This window comes from Rattus norvegicus, chromosome 19 (assembly GCF_021556685.1).
Source record: "Rattus norvegicus strain SHRSP/BbbUtx chromosome 19, alternate assembly SHRSP_T2T, whole genome shotgun sequence".
Taxonomy (NCBI): domain Eukaryota; kingdom Metazoa; phylum Chordata; class Mammalia; order Rodentia; family Muridae; genus Rattus; species Rattus norvegicus.
Genome location: NC_141552.1, coordinates 14386354 through 14403246, shown reverse-complemented (window position 1 = coordinate 14403246; position 16893 = coordinate 14386354). Strand labels below are relative to the sequence as shown.

The following is a 16893-nucleotide window of genomic DNA, read 5'->3' as shown; positions in this document are numbered from 1 at the left end:
TTGGGCTTTCATGGATAGTTGTAGATCCATGTTCTTTTTGAGAGATGTGGACACTAATAGGTGCTCGGGCCAAACAAACAATTTATTCTTCCCGGAATTTACTCTTTGTGGTTTGTGCAGCAGCCTTATATGTATCGAAATGAATTCTATTAAGTCTTCATGGGTATCTGGGTCCTGGTGGAGTTAGTGGCACTCGGGAGTGGGAATGGGAGAAAGGGGCAGCATGATCTTACTATGCAGACTGTATTTCCAGAAACCTGCTCAGCCAGCTCCTGATGGAGAACACATGTAGGAAGAAGTTGGTCCCACTGAAGCAGGAGAGCAAGGAGGTACATCTTGATTGTGCACTGAACCAGAAATATTTGGTTGACTTCAACAAGAAAGATAAAGACCAGCAACGTCCAGACCCAGCATCATCTGGTAGGGTTGAGCAGCTGTGTTAGCTTAAAAATATCTGATAAAGTTTGCCAATTTGATACATCTTTGCTCTCTCCTACCACCTTTCTAATTTACACTCACAACCAGCCAACCACCTCATGTAATGGAATTGTTCATTGCTCTGCCTATGCACAAGTATTCTGGGAAGTCATCCACTTTTCAGAAACTGAATTATTTTGCAAGTATATTTGTCTGCTCTTTTTGAAGCTACAGTATAGAAATGGTGACAGATTAATAACATACCTCATTATTGCATATCCACGTGATAGATTGGATGCTCTGTAGAGTTTTGAACAAGTTCTTGGTTCTTTGACAAATGACACTCTGTGGTCATGTGACTTCTTGTGTGGGAAGCACCTTTGCGGGATAAGAACAAAATGCAAATGTCAAATTAGAACTTGTCATTGGTTTTAACCTTGGTGATATATGGACATCTACTTTCTTCCTGCAACCCAATGAGGTTCCTTCCATTGCCCTGTTCTTGGTTTGCACTGGTATAAGTCTGGGTCCCATATTGGCAGCCCATATTACTTTGAGGCTCTCTGGAGATTTTGCCCTTCCCAAAGAGTAGCAACAATGATATCAGTTAAAAGGTCCATGTTGACTGTCCAATAGAACTGAGATGGTAGAAGGCAGCCTTCCGACAGCTGCCTTGCATTTCACCACCAAATCAGTGTCTGAAAAACTGCCTTCCTCTCCCAGGTCTCAGAAAGTGCAAGAGAGCTGGAATTGGACACACACCAGTAAGAGAGCTTCCTGAAGAATAAGTTGCTTTCTCAGGAGTCCCTGATGACAAACATCCTGAACGGTAACAAATTTTTTGGATGAGTATTCTTCCTCAGAGTTAATTTGTCATTGCTTAGAGACCCTAAATTTATATAACACTAAGCCAGCCTGACTGATTGAGGTCTTACTTTCTTCTCAGAAAACAGCACTTGAGAGACAACTTGGGGGACCTCCTTTCATTTTGTGTGCAAGAGGAGAAACAGCAATACATCTGTGCTTCTAAATGTTCGTTAAGAATATGCTGTTTAGAAATATTTTTGTTATGATTTTAATTGAAATTTTCTTTTTGTTGTTTCATATTTATATGTTCTTGTTACTGTTTTTATGTTTTCAAATATTTTTAAATATTTTAATTTATTTGTTTTAATCCTGTTTTGTTGTAAAAATGAATTCCTTATGAATAAAAATTGAATTCTATCTCTTGACTCTTAAGACCATCATTCTTATTCAAGGGTTCTGTCCCCTCCTGTGGACTTAGAACTGACAGGTGGAGATGGATCTCTGCATGTTCCATGGATCCTGGGCTAATAAGTGAATTCAAAGTCACCAAGGGGTACCCAGTGTGACAGTGTCTTTTGTGTGGAAAATGTGGCTGTTTCTCGGACACACACTTTATGAAGTAATCACTGACATGCTTTACCCAATTGTTAGGGTCCATGTGGTTCTTCTGAGAGAGTAGCAGATGCTCTATCCTGTGAGTCATCACCACAGCTCCTGCAGGTGCTTTTGTCCTTCCACATCATGTACTGTATTAGGTGGACAGGATCACCTCCAATCAAATAGAGAGATCTCAGGAGATGTGTATTCACAGGAAATTTACTGAGCTGTGCATGCTCAATGTGTTAGCTTGCCAGCCATCCCTACAGGGCTCTGGTGTTACCACTCCTCATTGTGGGTCAGGATCATCCTCCAGCACCACTTAGTGTCCATATTAGAGCAGATCTTTCACCTATTATCAATGATGACCATATGTATTCTGCACATCTGACAAAATACAGAATAGAAATTAGCTTCCTGTTGGCCAGATTGGCATAATGAGTTTTTTGATTGTTAGCATGAAAATTATTTTAATCTAGGCAGTTTAGGGAAGAACCTCAAGGACACCCATAGTGAATGCAGCCTGCAGCTGTGAACATAGGTTTCTGTTGGAGAGCAGGCCTGTGCAGGCCCAGAACCTAGGTGGGACAGTTCATGCTACCCTTTTTCCATGGCCAATCTGGATCATATTGAGAATGTATTTTTTCCAGGTGACTGATTTCCAATTTATGGAATTGAACTAACTTACTGAGAGTGGAGGTGACTCAGAGAGTTAAAGTACACAAGGACCAATCCAGTATGTCCACAAAAGCTTGCTGTCACCCCAGGGCTTTTAAAAGCTCAGCAGCTAGAGAAGCAATGTAGTATTTGGTTATTCTCATGCTTAGGTCTAGTCATTCATTATAAGCTGACCATGACACAAAAAGAGTCATCTGTGTCACAATAGAAGCTAGTTGTAACTAGATTCACCCCCACACTATCACATCACTACCGTATTTGAGGTTCTCAGTTACTATCTAAGAACCTGGAAGAGGCCTGGGTCTTGCTACACAAACTCATAATTTATGTCTTCATGACACTGTGTGCTTTGTTCTGTTGATGCTACCATTGGCATACAATACCTTGGATACTTTGTGCTGACATCTGTCACATGAGACAATAGTTCATGCCATGCCTAACCTGCATAAACTGTCCTTAGAGTACGGTGTAGTCAGAGGGGCCTTTTTTTTCTCTCTGAATTTTCAAAATATTTCCAGTCTTCAGACAAGTCTTCAGCCATTGTCCAGTGCCTGTCTTGAGATGTCCACCTTTTCAGCTGAGTGTCTTCATCCAGGCTGCTCTGTAATTCTGTAGAAGATTAATAGGGTTCCAGCCCTAGGATTTAATTCAGTGTGATTGTACTTTCCAAACATGCTCAAAGCCCTACATTCCACCATAGCCTGTGTGCTTTAGAGATAGAAAATAAAGAACCACATTGCACTTGAAATTTCTCCTCCAACAAAAGGAGAGCCTGCATAGGGCCTTTAAGTAACTCTAAGTCCCAGCTTCTGCATAACTCCCTTCATCGACTCCATTATTGGTGTATTTTCATTACTGCTCACTTTATTTTTGGTGTGCAAAGAATGTGTACCATGTCAGTAAAGTGTGTGTGTGTGTGTGTGAGAGAGAGAGAGAGAGAGAGAGAGAGAGAGAGAGAGAGAGAGAGTTTGTGTTTGTGTTTCTGTGCAGGTGTTTGTGTATGTTCATCCATGAACTCACTATCAATTTTCATAAAATGACTTAGAAGACTGTAATGAAAACTGTCGAGGTGCATGCAGACGTGTGTTACTAGTGTCCCACGGCACCTGGCAGGTAACACTGAAATGGTGGTCTACTATAATACAGCCTAAAAACAGGCTGTGGATGGTTTACACAGAGATTGTGACGTCATCACCACTAGAGAGAGCAGCAAAAGCTTCATTTATCACATGCTGCTGTTACCAAGATGAGGCAAAGCCTTATCCTACAGAGAGTCTGGTATGATTTGATGGCAGGAAATAAACTTAGGACTAAAATCATTCAATTACAAACAAAGAGGATAATACAAAGAGTCATAAGATTATTCTCATAAGAAAATAGATAGTATTTAAACGATGCCACTACAAAAATTAAAAAATATATATGAGGGCCACTAGGCTTTAATGCAGCCTTTCTACCAGACGTTTAATGACGACCTAATAACAATAGTGCTTCAATTATTCCTCTGATTTGAAAGAGAAGGAACATTGCCAAACCCCTTCTCTGAGTTTCTCTTTTTACCTAGAATTCCTGAGTCTGTTGCTTCTTCCATTGTCACCCCATCAATAGAGCTGCAGGGCGAGTCTGTCCAGCCCCAGAGTCTTTCTGCCAGCTGACAGGGCTGGGTTTTGCTCTGCTTGCCCCTGCTCCTGCCCCCGCCCCTGCTCTTGCCCCTGCCCAAGCCCCCGCCTCACACCCGCACTCGACAACGCCTCCGACCCATCCCCCCCTCCCAGTCCCACCACCGCCCTCGACTCAGACCCGTCCCAACCCCCGCCCCCAGCCTGCCCTCGCCCCTACCCTGCCCCCGCCCCGCCCCCCCCACACCCGTCCTCTCCTTCGCCCCCCCCCCCGGCCTCCGCCCTCGCCGCCGCTGCTTGCGTTGCTACCATTCCGTCTTCAACTCCCCTGTCGACCCCACCGCCACTGCTGCTACCTTCTCCCACTTCTTCAGCCCAAGACTTTTGAGATCCCGGCTTGCAGCGCTCTGCACTAGGAGGCTAACAGAGGTGAGGAGAGCCTAAGGGACAGACCCCAGGCCTGGCCCCAGAGACTTGTGTCTCCCCCTCCCTGGAAGTGCTTTCCCGCAGTTCTCCATTCTGGGTTCAGTTTGTGGGGACCCCAGCAGGTGGCAGGCTTTGCTGATCCTCAGGTGTGAGTCTGGGACAGTGGTGGGACTTATGGTTGAGGGAAGTCTTTCAGGCAAATGCAGGCTTTTCTCAAACTCTTGGACCATCTGGTGCCCTCCCTGGGGTCACAGGACCTGTGGAAGTTGGGAAGCCACTTTTCCCTGTCCTGTGTGACTTTCCCTGCAGAGTGAGCTCTCCTGCAGGAGATACTCTCACATGCTTCTTTAAAAGCACCTGCTCCTCAGATCCAGATCAGTTGTGAAAACAGGCTTCTCCCTGTCAGTGTGCCAGCTCCCCCTCCCAGCTCAGAGCTGCCACACCTAAGGAGCCTCCAGCCCCAGTACTGGTTGGGTCTCATGGAGGAGTTAGAGCAAAGTGCCCCTTCTGAGAAGTGACTCAGAACAGAAGGTTCCTACAACCCAATGAGGTCTCTTCCAGTTGCCCTGTTCTTGGTTTGCACTGGTATAATTCTGAGTCCCAGATTGGCAGCCTACATTGCTGTGAGGGTTGCTGGAGATTTTGCCCTGCCCACAGAACAGAAGATTCAGAAGAAAGGCCAGTTTGGCATAATGAATTCTTTTGATAGATGGCAACAAAATTATCTTAATCTAAGCAGTTTAGGGAGGAACCTCAAGAGCATCCATAGTGAATGCAGCCTGCAGCTGTGAACACACTTTTCTTTTGGAGAGCAGGCCTGTGCAAGCCCAGGACCTAGGTGGGACAGTTCAAGCTGCCCTTTTTCCATGGCCAATCTGTGTTTGTATTGAGAAAGTATTTTTTTTCCAGTTGACTGATTTCCAACTTATGGAATGGAACTGACTTACTCAGAGTGGGGTTGACTTAGAGAGTTAAAGTACAGAAGGAATAATCCAGATGTCCACAAAAGCTTGCTGTCACACCAGGGCTTTTAAAAGCTCAGCAGCTAGAGAAGCAATGTAGTATTTGGTTATTCTCATGCTTAGGTCTAGTCATTCATTATAAGCTGACCATGACACAAAAAGAGTCATCTGTGTCACAATAGAAACTAGTTGTAACTAGACTTATACCACATTATCACATTATTACTATATTTGAGGTTCTCAGGTATGATCTTAGAAACTAGAAGAGGCCTGGTTCTTGCTACATATAGTCATATTCTATATCTTCACAGCACTGTGTGATTTGTTCTGTTAATGCTACCATTGGCATACAATACCTAGGATATTTTGTGCTGACATCTGTGACATGAGACAATAGTTCATGTCATCCCTTACCTGAATAAACTGTCCTTAGAGTACAGTGTAGTCGGAGGGGCCTTCTTTTCCTCTGAGATAGCCAAACATTTCCAGCCTTCATACAAGTCTGTCAGCCATTGTCCAGTGCCTGTCTTGAGATGTCCACATTGTCAGCTGAGAGTCTTCATCCAGCCTGCCCTGTAATTCTGTAGAACATTAATAGGGTTCCAGCCCTAGGAATTAATTCAGTGTTCTAGTACTTGCCAAATATGCTCAAAAACTAGTTTCCACCCTAGCTCTGTGTGCTATACAGAAAGAAAATAAAGAACCCCATTGCACTTGAAGTTTAGCCTCCAACAGAAGGAGAGCCTGCACAGGGCCTTTAAATAACTCTAAGCCCCAGCTTCCCCACAACCTCGTCCATCAATTCCTTTATTGGTGTGTTTTCATTAATACTCACTTTCTTCTTTGTGTGGAAAGAATGTGCACCATGTCAGTAAAGTGTGTGTGTGCGTTTGTGTTTGTGCATGTTCATCCATGAACTCACTATAAATTTTCATAAAATCACTCAGAAGTCCCTAGTGAAAACTGTCGAGGTGCAGGCAGACTCATGTTACTACTGTCTCATGGCACCTTGCAGGGAGCACTGAAATCGTGGGCTACTTTAATACAGTCTAAAACGAGGCTGTGCATGGTTTTCAGTGAAATTGTGTCGTCGTCCCCACTACAGAGAGCAGCAAAAGCTTCATGTATCACATGCTGCTGTTACCAAGGTGAGGCAAAGCCTCATCCCATAGAGAGTCTGGTAGGATTTGATGGCAGGAAATAAACTCAGAACTAAAATCAATCAATTACAAACAAAGAGAATGATACAAAGAGCCAAGCAAAGCAAGAGCTGGCTTTTTTTTTTTTTTTTTGAGAAGATCCACAAGACAGACAAACCACAGAGCCTATATCTAAAGTACCAAATCAGAAATGAAAAGGGGGATATAACAAAGGACACTGAGTGAATTCAACAATCATTAGGGCTTACTTCAGAGGCCTTTACTACAGAAAAGTGAAAAATCTATTTGATACTGGTGATTTTTCTAACAGATAACAAATACCAAGTTAAATACAGATCTGGGAAGGTAATGAATAATTCCCATAAGAAAATAGATACAGTCATTAAAGGCTGCCACTCCAAAAATTAAAAATAATAATAATCAGGGCCACATGGCTTTAATGCATCCTTTCTACCAGACTTTTAATGAAGACCCAATAACAATAGTGCTTCAATTATTCCACTGAATTGAAAGAGAAGGAACATTGCCAAACTCCTTCCCTGAGTTTCTCCTTTTACCTAGAATTCCTGAGTCTGTTGCTTCTTCCATTGTCACCCCATCAATAGAACCATTTAAAATGGGATGTAATCGATGTCTGGAGCCTCATTCTTTCCCTTGACCTCCATGCGGTGTCCAGAAGGCATGCCTGTTCTCATGGACATGGACTCATCTCTTTTTGCTGCAGCAAGAAGAAAGCCAGCAGAGGAGGCAGGAGCTTACAAAGAATCAGTAGGATTTCTAGAAAAGAAGCCATCCAGATGTCCATTCTCAGAAAACCCCTGGCTTGCTCTCATGTGACTGGGTCCTCAGACACCAGCAGCCTTAGATGAGACCAAGGAAAGCTGTGCAGAGTCCTGGGTCCCCAGGTTCTTGACCTCCTGAGTGACAGCTATAGACACATCCTCCAGGGAATCCTTACAGCTGGTGACATCTGGACAAGGTGAACCAGATGCCAAAATGAGACATGGGAGAGAAATCCTAGACTGTTTGGAAGGAATCAGTCTCTGCTTTTGCTTTTGTCTCTGTGTGCCCTGCTGCTATGATGTTCATGGGGAGCTCTCATGCCAGTGGGTCTCCTCCTAATGTGTTTGTTGTTGCAGATGTCCTGGATGTTCTGGACCCCATCAGAACTCAGCCCGTGCTCAGTCACGGAGGTCAGCACCTTCCTGTCCAACAGGTCATGAGACCTGAGACAATTGAGGTAACGGCAGTTGGCCTGGGTGAAGTGCTCACAGACTTGGACTCTCTTGCATGGCTGTGGCTTCAAGCAGATCTGTTTGTGGCTGTCTCCTTTGTAGTAACTTTTGCAGGAGAAAAGAATCCCCCTGTACCAGGAAGAAGGCCGGCTCCTCTTGGTTAAGCCCAGAAAGCTCATGATTCTTCAGGACCTGGAAGCTCTGTTCCTAAAAACTTGGTGTGGATATTTGCAGAGGTTTCTCTGGGATTTTGCATAATGACTCTGTCCCAGAAGTTTGAGCTTGCAGAGGCTTGGGCAATCTGTAGCATGGTCCCTGGATGCACTTGAGATTGAAGCCACAGGCTTCAGTAGTAGCCGCCACCTACAGCATGATCCCTGCCTGATCTCCAGTCTCCAATAGGAATAAGCAGTCTTGCCCAGCAGCTCATAGAGCTCTGCCTCTGGAGCCTGATCCTACTCTGCAGTTCCTTTAAGGTCATGCATCCCCTGTGGGTCCACAGGATCTTGGTGATGAAACAGTCTGCCCCAGGATCCCCCATGGTGCACTATGGCTGCAGCTGCTCAGGCTTGTGAGCTGGACTCTGCTTTGTGGAGAAAGGAAACTGGAAAAGGGGATAACACATGAAATGGAAATGAAGAAAATAACCAGTAAAAATTAAAAGAATTAAAGTCATCATCTCAGGAGAATGAGTGGGAAGCCAGGTCCTTAAGCAGGCAGGTTCTCCACAACAATGCATGCTGGGTTCAAGACTGGACATGAGGTGCCCTGAGCTTGGGACTGCCAGGCTCCTACTGGGAAGAGAGCTTTCTTCTTCATTTCTGTAAGTCTCTCTAGTTTTCTTTTAAGGCTTTCATCTCATCATTGACTTTCCCAATGACCTTTTATGACAAGCCATTATGGTTAACAAGAATTAAGTAAAGGCTCATTGAGCTGGTGGTAGTTGGAGGTCTGGGGGAAGCCCTGGACAGAGAGATCTTGCCTACCAGGGGTGGGATGTGCATGGTGGGAGGGACTAGTGGAGTGTCATTGGCCTCAGTATGCACAGGCTTGGGGCTGGTGCCTGGCTGCCTGGTGCGCCTCTGTGGCTACTTGGCCTGGGTCCCACCGCAGATGCCCATGGTGGTTGCTGGCCAGTTGTGCTTGCTCTACCTGTCCTCGGGGCTTCTGGCGGGGCTGACCACAGCCTTGAACATGGACAACCGTGGACAAAGTGGGCCAGAAATCGGAGGATCATGGGAGCATCTTCAACTTCCCCCTCCCCAAGCACTGGCAGTTGCAGCTGGAGGACAAGCCACTGTGAGTTTCCCCACATCCAGGCAGGTGTTCTGCACCACCAGGAGAGCAAGGGCAAGCACTGCTGCCACCAGTCCCACATGCGCAAGGCCTATTTGCTGACTGGCAGGGCTTCACTTTGCTCTGCCTGGCTCTGCTTTGCCTTGCTCTGCCCTGTGGGCTCTCACTTCTTTGGCCAAAGACTGTTGAGATCCCGGCTTGCCTCACCTTTCTTTTTTTTTTTTTTTTTTTTTTTTTTTTTATTAACTTGAGTATTTCTTATATACATTTCGAGTGTTATTCCCTTTCCCGGTTTCCGGGCAAACATCCCCCTCCCCCCTCCCCTTCCTTATGGGTGTTCCCCTCCCAACCCTCCCCCCATTGCCGCCCTCCCCCCATAGACTAGTTCACTGGGGGTTCAGTCTTAGCAGGACCCAGGGCTTCCCCTTCCACTGGTGCTCTTACTAGGATATTCATTGCTACCTATGGGGTCAGAGTCCAGGGTCAGTCCATGTATAGTCTTTAGGTAGTGGCTTAGTCCCTGGAAGCTCTGGTTGCTTGGCATTGTTGTACTTTTGGGGTCTCGAGCCCCTTCAAGCTCTTCCAGTCCTTTCTCTGATTCCTTCAATAGGGGACCTATTCTCAGTTCAGTGGTTTGCTGCTGGCATTCGCCTCTATATTTGCTGTATTCTGGCTGTGTCTCTCAGGAGCGATCTACATCCGGCTCCTGTCGGTCTGCACTTCTTTGCTTCATCCATCTTGTCTAATTGGGTGGCTGTATATGTATGGGCCACATGTGGGGCAGGCTCTGAATGGGTGTTCCTTCAGTCTCTGTTTTAATCTTTGCCTCTCCCTTCCCTGCCAAGGGTATTCTTTTTCCTCATTTAAAGAAGGAGTGAAGCATTCACATTTTGATCATCCGTCTTGAGTTTCGTTTGTTCTAGGGATCTAGGGTAATTCAAGCATTTGGGCTAATAGCCACTTATCAATGAGTGCATACCATGTATGTCTTTCTGTGATTGGGTTAGCTCACTCAGGATGATATTTTCCAGTTCCAACCATTTGCCTACGAATTTCATAAACTCGTTGTTTTTGATAGCTGAGTAATATTCCATTGTGTAGATGTACCACATTTTCTGTATCCATTCCTCTGTTGAAGGGCATCTGGGTTCTTTCCATTTTCTGGCTATTATAAATAAGGCTGCGATGAACATAGTGTAGCACGTGTCTCTTTTATATGTTGAGGCATCTTTTGGGTATATGCCCAAGAGAGGTATAGCTGGATCCTCAGGCAGTTCAATGTCCAATTTTCTGAGGAACCTCCAGACTGATTTCCAGAATGGTTTTACCAGTCTGCAATCCCACCAACAATGGAGGAGTGTTCCTCTTTCTCCACATCCTCGCCAGCATCTGCTGTCACCTGAGTTTTTGATCTTAGCCAATCGCACTGGTGTGAGGTGAAATCTCAGGGTTGTTTTGATTGGCATTTCCCTTATGACTAAAGATGTTGAACATTTCTTTAGGTGTTTCTCAGCCATTCGGCATTCCTCAGCTGTGAATTCTTTGTTTAGCTCTGAACCCTATTTTTTAATAGGGTTATTTGTTTCCCTGCGGTCTAACTTCTTGAGTTCTTTGTATATTTTGGATATAAGGCCTCTATCTGTTGTAGGATTGGTAAAGATCTTTTCCCAATCTGTTGGTTGCCATTTTGTCCTAACCACAGTGTCCTTTGCCTTACAGAAGCTTTGCAGTTTTATGAGATCCCATTTGTCGATTCTTGATCTTAGAGCATGAGCCATTGGTGTTTTGTTCAGGAAATTTTTTCCAGTGCCCATGTGTTCCAGATGCTTCCCTAGTTTTTCTTCTATTAGTTTGAGTGTGTCTGGTTTGATGTGGAGGTCCTTGATCCACTTGGACTTAAGCTTTGTACAGGGTGATAAGCATGGATCGATCTGCATTCTTCTACATGTTGCCCTCCAGTTGAACCAGCACCATTTGCTGAAAATGCTCTTTTTTCCATTGGATGGTTTTGGCTTCTTTGTCAAAAATCAAGTGACCGTAGGTGTGTGGGTTCATTTCTGGGTCTTCAATTCTATTCCGTTGGTCTATCTGTCTGTCTCTGTACCAATACCATGCAGTTTTTATCACTATTGCTCTGTAATACTGCTTGAGTTCAGGGATAGTGATTCCCCCTGAAGTTCTTTTATTGTTGAGGATAGCTTTAGCTATCCTGGGTTTTTTGTTATTCCAGATGAATTTGCAAATTGTTCTGTCTAACTCTTTGAAGAATTGGATTGGTATTTTGATGGGGATTGCATTGAATCTGTAGATCGCTTTTGGTAAAATGGCCATTTTTACTATATTAATCCTGCCAATCCATGAGCATGGGAGATCTTTCCATCTTCTGAGGTCTTCTTCAATTTCTTTCCTCAGTGTCTTGAAGTTCTTATTGTACAGATCTTTTACTTGCTTGGTTAAAGTCACACCGAGGTACTTTATATTATTTGGGTCTATTATGAAGGGTGTCGTTTCCCTAATTTCTTTCTCGGCTTGTTTCTCTTTTGTATAGAGGAAGGCAACTGATTTATTTGAGTTAATTTTATACCCAGCCACTTTGCTGAAGTTGTTTATCAGCTTTAGTAGTTCTCTGGTGGAACTTTTGGGATCACGTAAATATACTATCATGTCATCTGCAAATAGTGATATTTTGACCTCTTCTTTTCCGATCTGTATCCCTTTGATCTCCTTTTGTTGTCTGATTGCTCTGGCTAGAACTTCAAGAACTATATTGAATAAGTAGGGAGAGAGTGGGCAGCCTTGTCTAGTCCCTGATTTTAGTGGGATTGCTTCAAGTTTCTCTCCATTTAGTTTAATGTTAGCAACTGGTTTGCTGTATATGGCTTTTACTATGTTTCGGTATGGGCCTTGAATTCCTATTCTTTCCAGGACTTTTATCATGAAGGGGTGTTGAATTTTGTCAAATGCTTTCTCAGCATCTAATGAAATGATCATGTGGTTCTGTTCTTTCAGTTTGTTTATATGATGGATCACGTTGATGGTTTTCCGTATATTAAACCATCCCTGCATGCCTGGGATGAAGCCTACTTGATCATGGTGGATGATTGTTTTGATGTGCTCTTGAATTCGGTTTGCCAGAATTTTATTGAGTATTTTTGCGTCGATATTCATAAGGGAAATTGGTCTGAAGTTCTCTTTCTTTGTTGTGTCTTTGTGTGGTTTAGGTATAAGAGTAATTGTGGCTTCGTAGAAGGAATTCGGTAGGGCTCCATCTGTTTCAATTTTGTGGAATAGTTTGGATAATATTGGTATGAGGTCTTCTATGAAGGTTTGATAGAATTCTGCACTAAACCCGTCTGGACCTGGGCTCTTTTTGGTTGGGACACCTTTAATGACTGCTTCTATTTCCTTAGGAGTTATGGGGTTCTTTAACTGGTTTATCTGTTCCTGATTTAACCTCGATACCTGGTATCTGTCTAGGAAATTGTCCATTTCCTGAAGATTTTCAAATTTTGTTGAATATAGGTTTTTATAGTAAGATCTGATGATTTTTTGAATTTCCTCCGAATCTGTAGTTATGTCTCCCTTTTCATTTCTGATTTTGTTAATTTGGACACACTCTTTGTGTCCTCTCATTAGTCTGGCTAAGGGTTTATCTATCTTGTTGATTTTCTCAAAGAACCAACTTTTGGTTCTGTTGATTCTTTCTATGGTCCTTTTTGTTTCTACTTGGTTGATTTCAGCTCTGAGTTTGATTATTTCCTGCCTTCTACTCCTCCTGGGTGTATTTGCTTCTTTTTGTTCTAGAGCTTTTAGGTGTGCTGTCAAGCTGCTGACATATGCTCTTTCCTGTTTCTTTCTGCAGGCACTCAGCGCTATGAGTTTTCCTCTTAGCACAGCTTTCATTGTGTCCCATAAGTTTGAGTATGTTGTATCTTCATTTTCATTAAATTCTAAAAAGTTTTTAATTTCTTTCTTTATTTCTTCCTTGACCAGGTTATCATTGAGTAGAGCATTGTTCAATTTCCACGTATATGTGGGCATTCTTCCCTTATTGTTATTGAAGACCAGTTTTAGGCCGTGGTGGTCCGATAGCACGCATGGGATTATTTCTATCTTTCTGTACCTGTTGAGGCCCGTTTTTTGACCAATTATATGGTCAATTTTGGAGAAAGTACCATGAGGAGCTGAGAAGAAGGTATATCCTTTTGCTTTAGGATAGAATGTTCTATAAATATCCGTTAAGTCCATTTGGCTCATGACTTCTCTTAGTCTGTCGACATCACTGTTTAATTTCTGTTTCCATGATCTGTCCATTGATGAGAGTGGGGTGTTGAAATCTCCCACTATTATTGTGTGAGGTGCAATGTGTGTTTTGAGCTTTACCTTTCAATAGGCACCTCTGTGAAGTGAGGAGAACCAAAGGGACAGAAGGCTGACCTGGCCCTGGAGACTTGTGTCTCCCCCTCCACCAAAGTGCTTTCCTCAGTTCTCCACTCCGGTTTTAGTTTGCAGGGATCCCAGCAGGTGGCAGGCTTCGCTGAGCCTCCCCTGTGAGAAGGGGACAGTGGTGGGACTTATGGTTGTGGGAAGTCTTTCAGGGAGATGCAGGCTTTCTCAAACTCTCCGACCATCCATCCAGTGCCCTCCCTGGTTCCCATTCCCTGTGTTTGTTGCGAAGTCACTTTTCGCTGTCCTGTGTGACTTTCCCTGCAGACTGGGCTCTCCTGCAGGAGATACTCTCACATGCTTCTTTAAAAGCCCCTGTTCCTCAGATTTAGATCAGCTGTGAAAACAGGCTTCTCCATGCCAGGGTGAGAGCTACCCCTCCCAGCTCAGAGCTGCAACACCATAGGATCCTCAGGCCCCAGTGCTGGGTGGGTCCCATGGAAGAGTTAGAGGAAAGCTTCCCTTCTGAGAAGTGACTTAACACAGAAGGTTCACAAGTGACAGTCAACCCCCAAGTATTTCTTCCAGGAGAAAGCACTCAGCTCTCCCCTTTAAACAGTTTAGGCTCCCACATGGCCCAGTTTTGTGATTGGGGAAGATTTTCTGGAGCTTAGTTGGCCAGTCAAAGTGGGGCTACATTCTTTTTTTTTTTTTCTTTATTAACTTGAGTATTTCTTATTTACATTTCGATTGTATTCTCTTTCCCGGTTTCCCTGGCCAACATCCTCCTAACCCCCCCTCTTCTATATGGCTGTCCCCCTCCCCATCCTCCCACCATTACCACCCTCCCCCCAACAATCACGTTCACTGGGGGTTCAGTCTTGGCAGGACCAAGGGCTTCCCCTTCCACTGGTGCTCTGACTAGGCTATTCATTGCTACGTATGCAGTTGGAGCCCAGGGTCAGTCTTTGGGTAGTGGCTTAGTCCCTGGAAGCTCTGGTTGGTTGGAATTGTTTTTCATATGCGGTCTTAACCCCCTTGAGCTCTTTCAGTCCTTTCTAAGATTCCTTCAACGGGGGTCCTATTCTCAGTTCAGTGGTTTGCTGCTGGCATTCGCCTCTGTATTTGCTGTATTCTGGCTGTGTCTCTCAGGAGCGATCTACATCCGGCTCCTGTCAGCCTGCACTTCTTTGCTTCATCCATCTTATCTAATTGGGTGGCTGTATATGTATGGGCCACATGTGGAGCAGGCTCTGAATGGGTGTTCCTTCTGCCTCTGTTTTAATCTTTGCCTCTCTATTCCCTGCCAAGGGTATTCTTGTTCCTCTTTTAAAGAAGGAGTGAAGCATTTGCTTTTTGGTCATCCTTCTTGATTTTCATGTGTTCTGTGCATCTAGGGTAATTCAAGCATTTGGGCTAATAGCCACTTATCAATGAATGCATACCATGTGTGTTTTTCTGTGATTGGGTTACCTCACTCTGGATGATATTTTCCAGTTCCATCCATTTGCCTATGAATTTCATAAAATCATTGTTTTTGATAGCCGAGTAATATTCCATTGTGTAGATGTACCACATTTTCTGTATCCATTCCTCTGTTGGGTTCTTTCCAGCTTCTGGCTATTATAAGTAAGGCTGCTATGAACATAGTGGAGCACGTGTCTTTTTTATATGTTGGGGCATCTTTTGGGTATATGCCCAAGAGAGGTATAGCTCAGTCCTCAGGTAGTTCAATATCCAATTTTCTGAGAAACCTCCAACTGATTTCCAGAATGGTTGTACCAGTCTGCCTCCCACCAACATTGGAGGAGTGTTCCTCTTTCTCCACATCCTGGCCAGCATTTGCTGTCACCTGAGTTCTTGATCTTAGCCATTCTCACTGGTGTGCGGTGAAATCTCAGGGTTGTTTTGATTTGCATTTCCCTTATGACTAAAGATGTTGAACATTTCTTTCGGTGTTTCTCAGCCATTCGGCATTCCTCAGCTGTGAATTCTTTGTTTACCTCTGAACTCCATTTTTTAATAGGGTTATTTGACTCCCTGCGGTCTAACTTCTTGAGTTCTTTGTATATTTTGGATATAAGCCCTCTATCTGTTGTAGAATTGGTAAAGATCTTTTCCCAATCTGTTGGTGGGGCTACATTCTTAATCCATACTCATTCACACAACAGAACATCTTCCTCCCCACCCACGAGGCCTTGACTTGAACCCAGGTCCTTCCAGGACCAACAGACCTGAGAGAACAGATTGCAGCACAAGAGAGAAAAGAAGCCAGAATAGTTTAAACTAGAGAAAACCCCCATATAGGCCGTTTACCAACTTTAGGGGTTTGCATATTGTGGACTTCAGAATCTTACGGTCAGATTTTTCTGATTACACCTTATAGGTGAAGCTGAAGTCTACTGAGGGTGGGATCATCCCAGGCAGGGAGGGGATCTGACTCTGCAGGCCTGGCCACCCTCTGCATTCTCCCAAAAATAATTTTTAGTCAGCTGTAAATCTGAAGTGAAATTTGTTTTTTGTCAACTCAAACGGTTGACATTTCAAGTCTCACACACCATGTGAGAGACACACATTTATCCACAGGGGATATGAACTTACTTCTATAGAAATGACTGTGGGCCAACAGAGGGAAAGCATTCTTGCCTTTAGCATTCTGTCTGTATCAGAGACTACATGGACTGGCTTCCTGGACAGACATGTCCAAGCAGACAGACATTGTAATGAGGGAAAACTTAGGCAAGAAATGACCTGGGGACAGTGATTTCAGATTGTGCCTTTAGCCAGGAATCTCTGTTGTCATTAAGGCAAGCAGTCTTGGGCTTGCCAAAACTTGTCAGTATTTCAGGGCTCTTACAACTGCTCCAGGTACTTCTGAGGTGAAAGCCTTTCATTAAAAAAAAAGTTTATAGAGCAATATTTCTCCACCTGTGGGTGGCAACTGCTTCACAGAGATTGCATATCAGATACCTTGTACATTATGACTCATAAGAGTAGCAATATTATTTATGAAGTAGCAATGAAATAATTTTATGGAGGGGATCATCACAGTATGAAGAGCTGTATTAAAGGGTTGCAGCAGTAGGACTGTTGAGAACCACTGCCATAGAAGCTGACACATGGGAGCAGACTCCTCAGCTGAGTAGAGACCCACGACAAGGGATACTGTGTCACACCCTAGAACCCAGAGATAGAATCTATCCCAGGAGTCTGTGGGTCACCTTGTCTTAAATTCTCCCAGGGTCAAGAATAGCATTGGTCATCTCAGCAGAGTCAGCTTGCACAGCCCACATCAGGCCCATGGCTTCGC

The 16893-nt window shown here is 44.1% G+C and overlaps 1 protein-coding gene, 1 long non-coding RNA gene and 1 pseudogene across 4 annotated transcripts in view; 1 reads left to right on the top strand and 2 right to left on the bottom strand.

Annotated features, from left to right (window-relative positions):
- The window catches only part of LOC147998822 (uncharacterized), a 28228-nt gene that overhangs the window by 3433 nt on the left and 7902 nt on the right, over window positions 1-16893 (bottom strand). Inside the window, exons 2-4 of one of the 2 annotated variants that reach the window (XR_015643777.1) lie at window positions 5921-6087; window positions 2941-3135; window positions 682-795 (exon numbers count right to left, since the gene is read on the bottom strand). This is a non-coding gene — a long non-coding RNA (uncharacterized LOC147998822). The remainder of the gene's footprint in view (window positions 1-681; window positions 796-2940; window positions 3136-5920; window positions 6088-16893) is intronic. The other variant, XR_015643778.1, reaches the window with a different exon arrangement.
- LOC147998821 (disks large homolog 5-like) overlaps window positions 4429-16893 on the top strand; it is a 31204-nt gene continuing 18739 nt past the window's right edge. The window contains exons 1-2 of one of the 2 annotated variants that reach the window (XM_087595464.1): window positions 4429-4547; window positions 7806-7906. The gene's annotated coding sequence lies outside the window, so the exon portion shown is untranslated. Of the gene's footprint in view, window positions 4548-7805; window positions 7907-8179; window positions 8725-16893 lie in introns of those variants that run through there. The other variant, XM_087595465.1, reaches the window with a different exon arrangement.
- On the bottom strand, window positions 7156-8442 carry LOC147998823 (zinc finger CCCH-type antiviral protein 1 pseudogene; annotated as a pseudogene).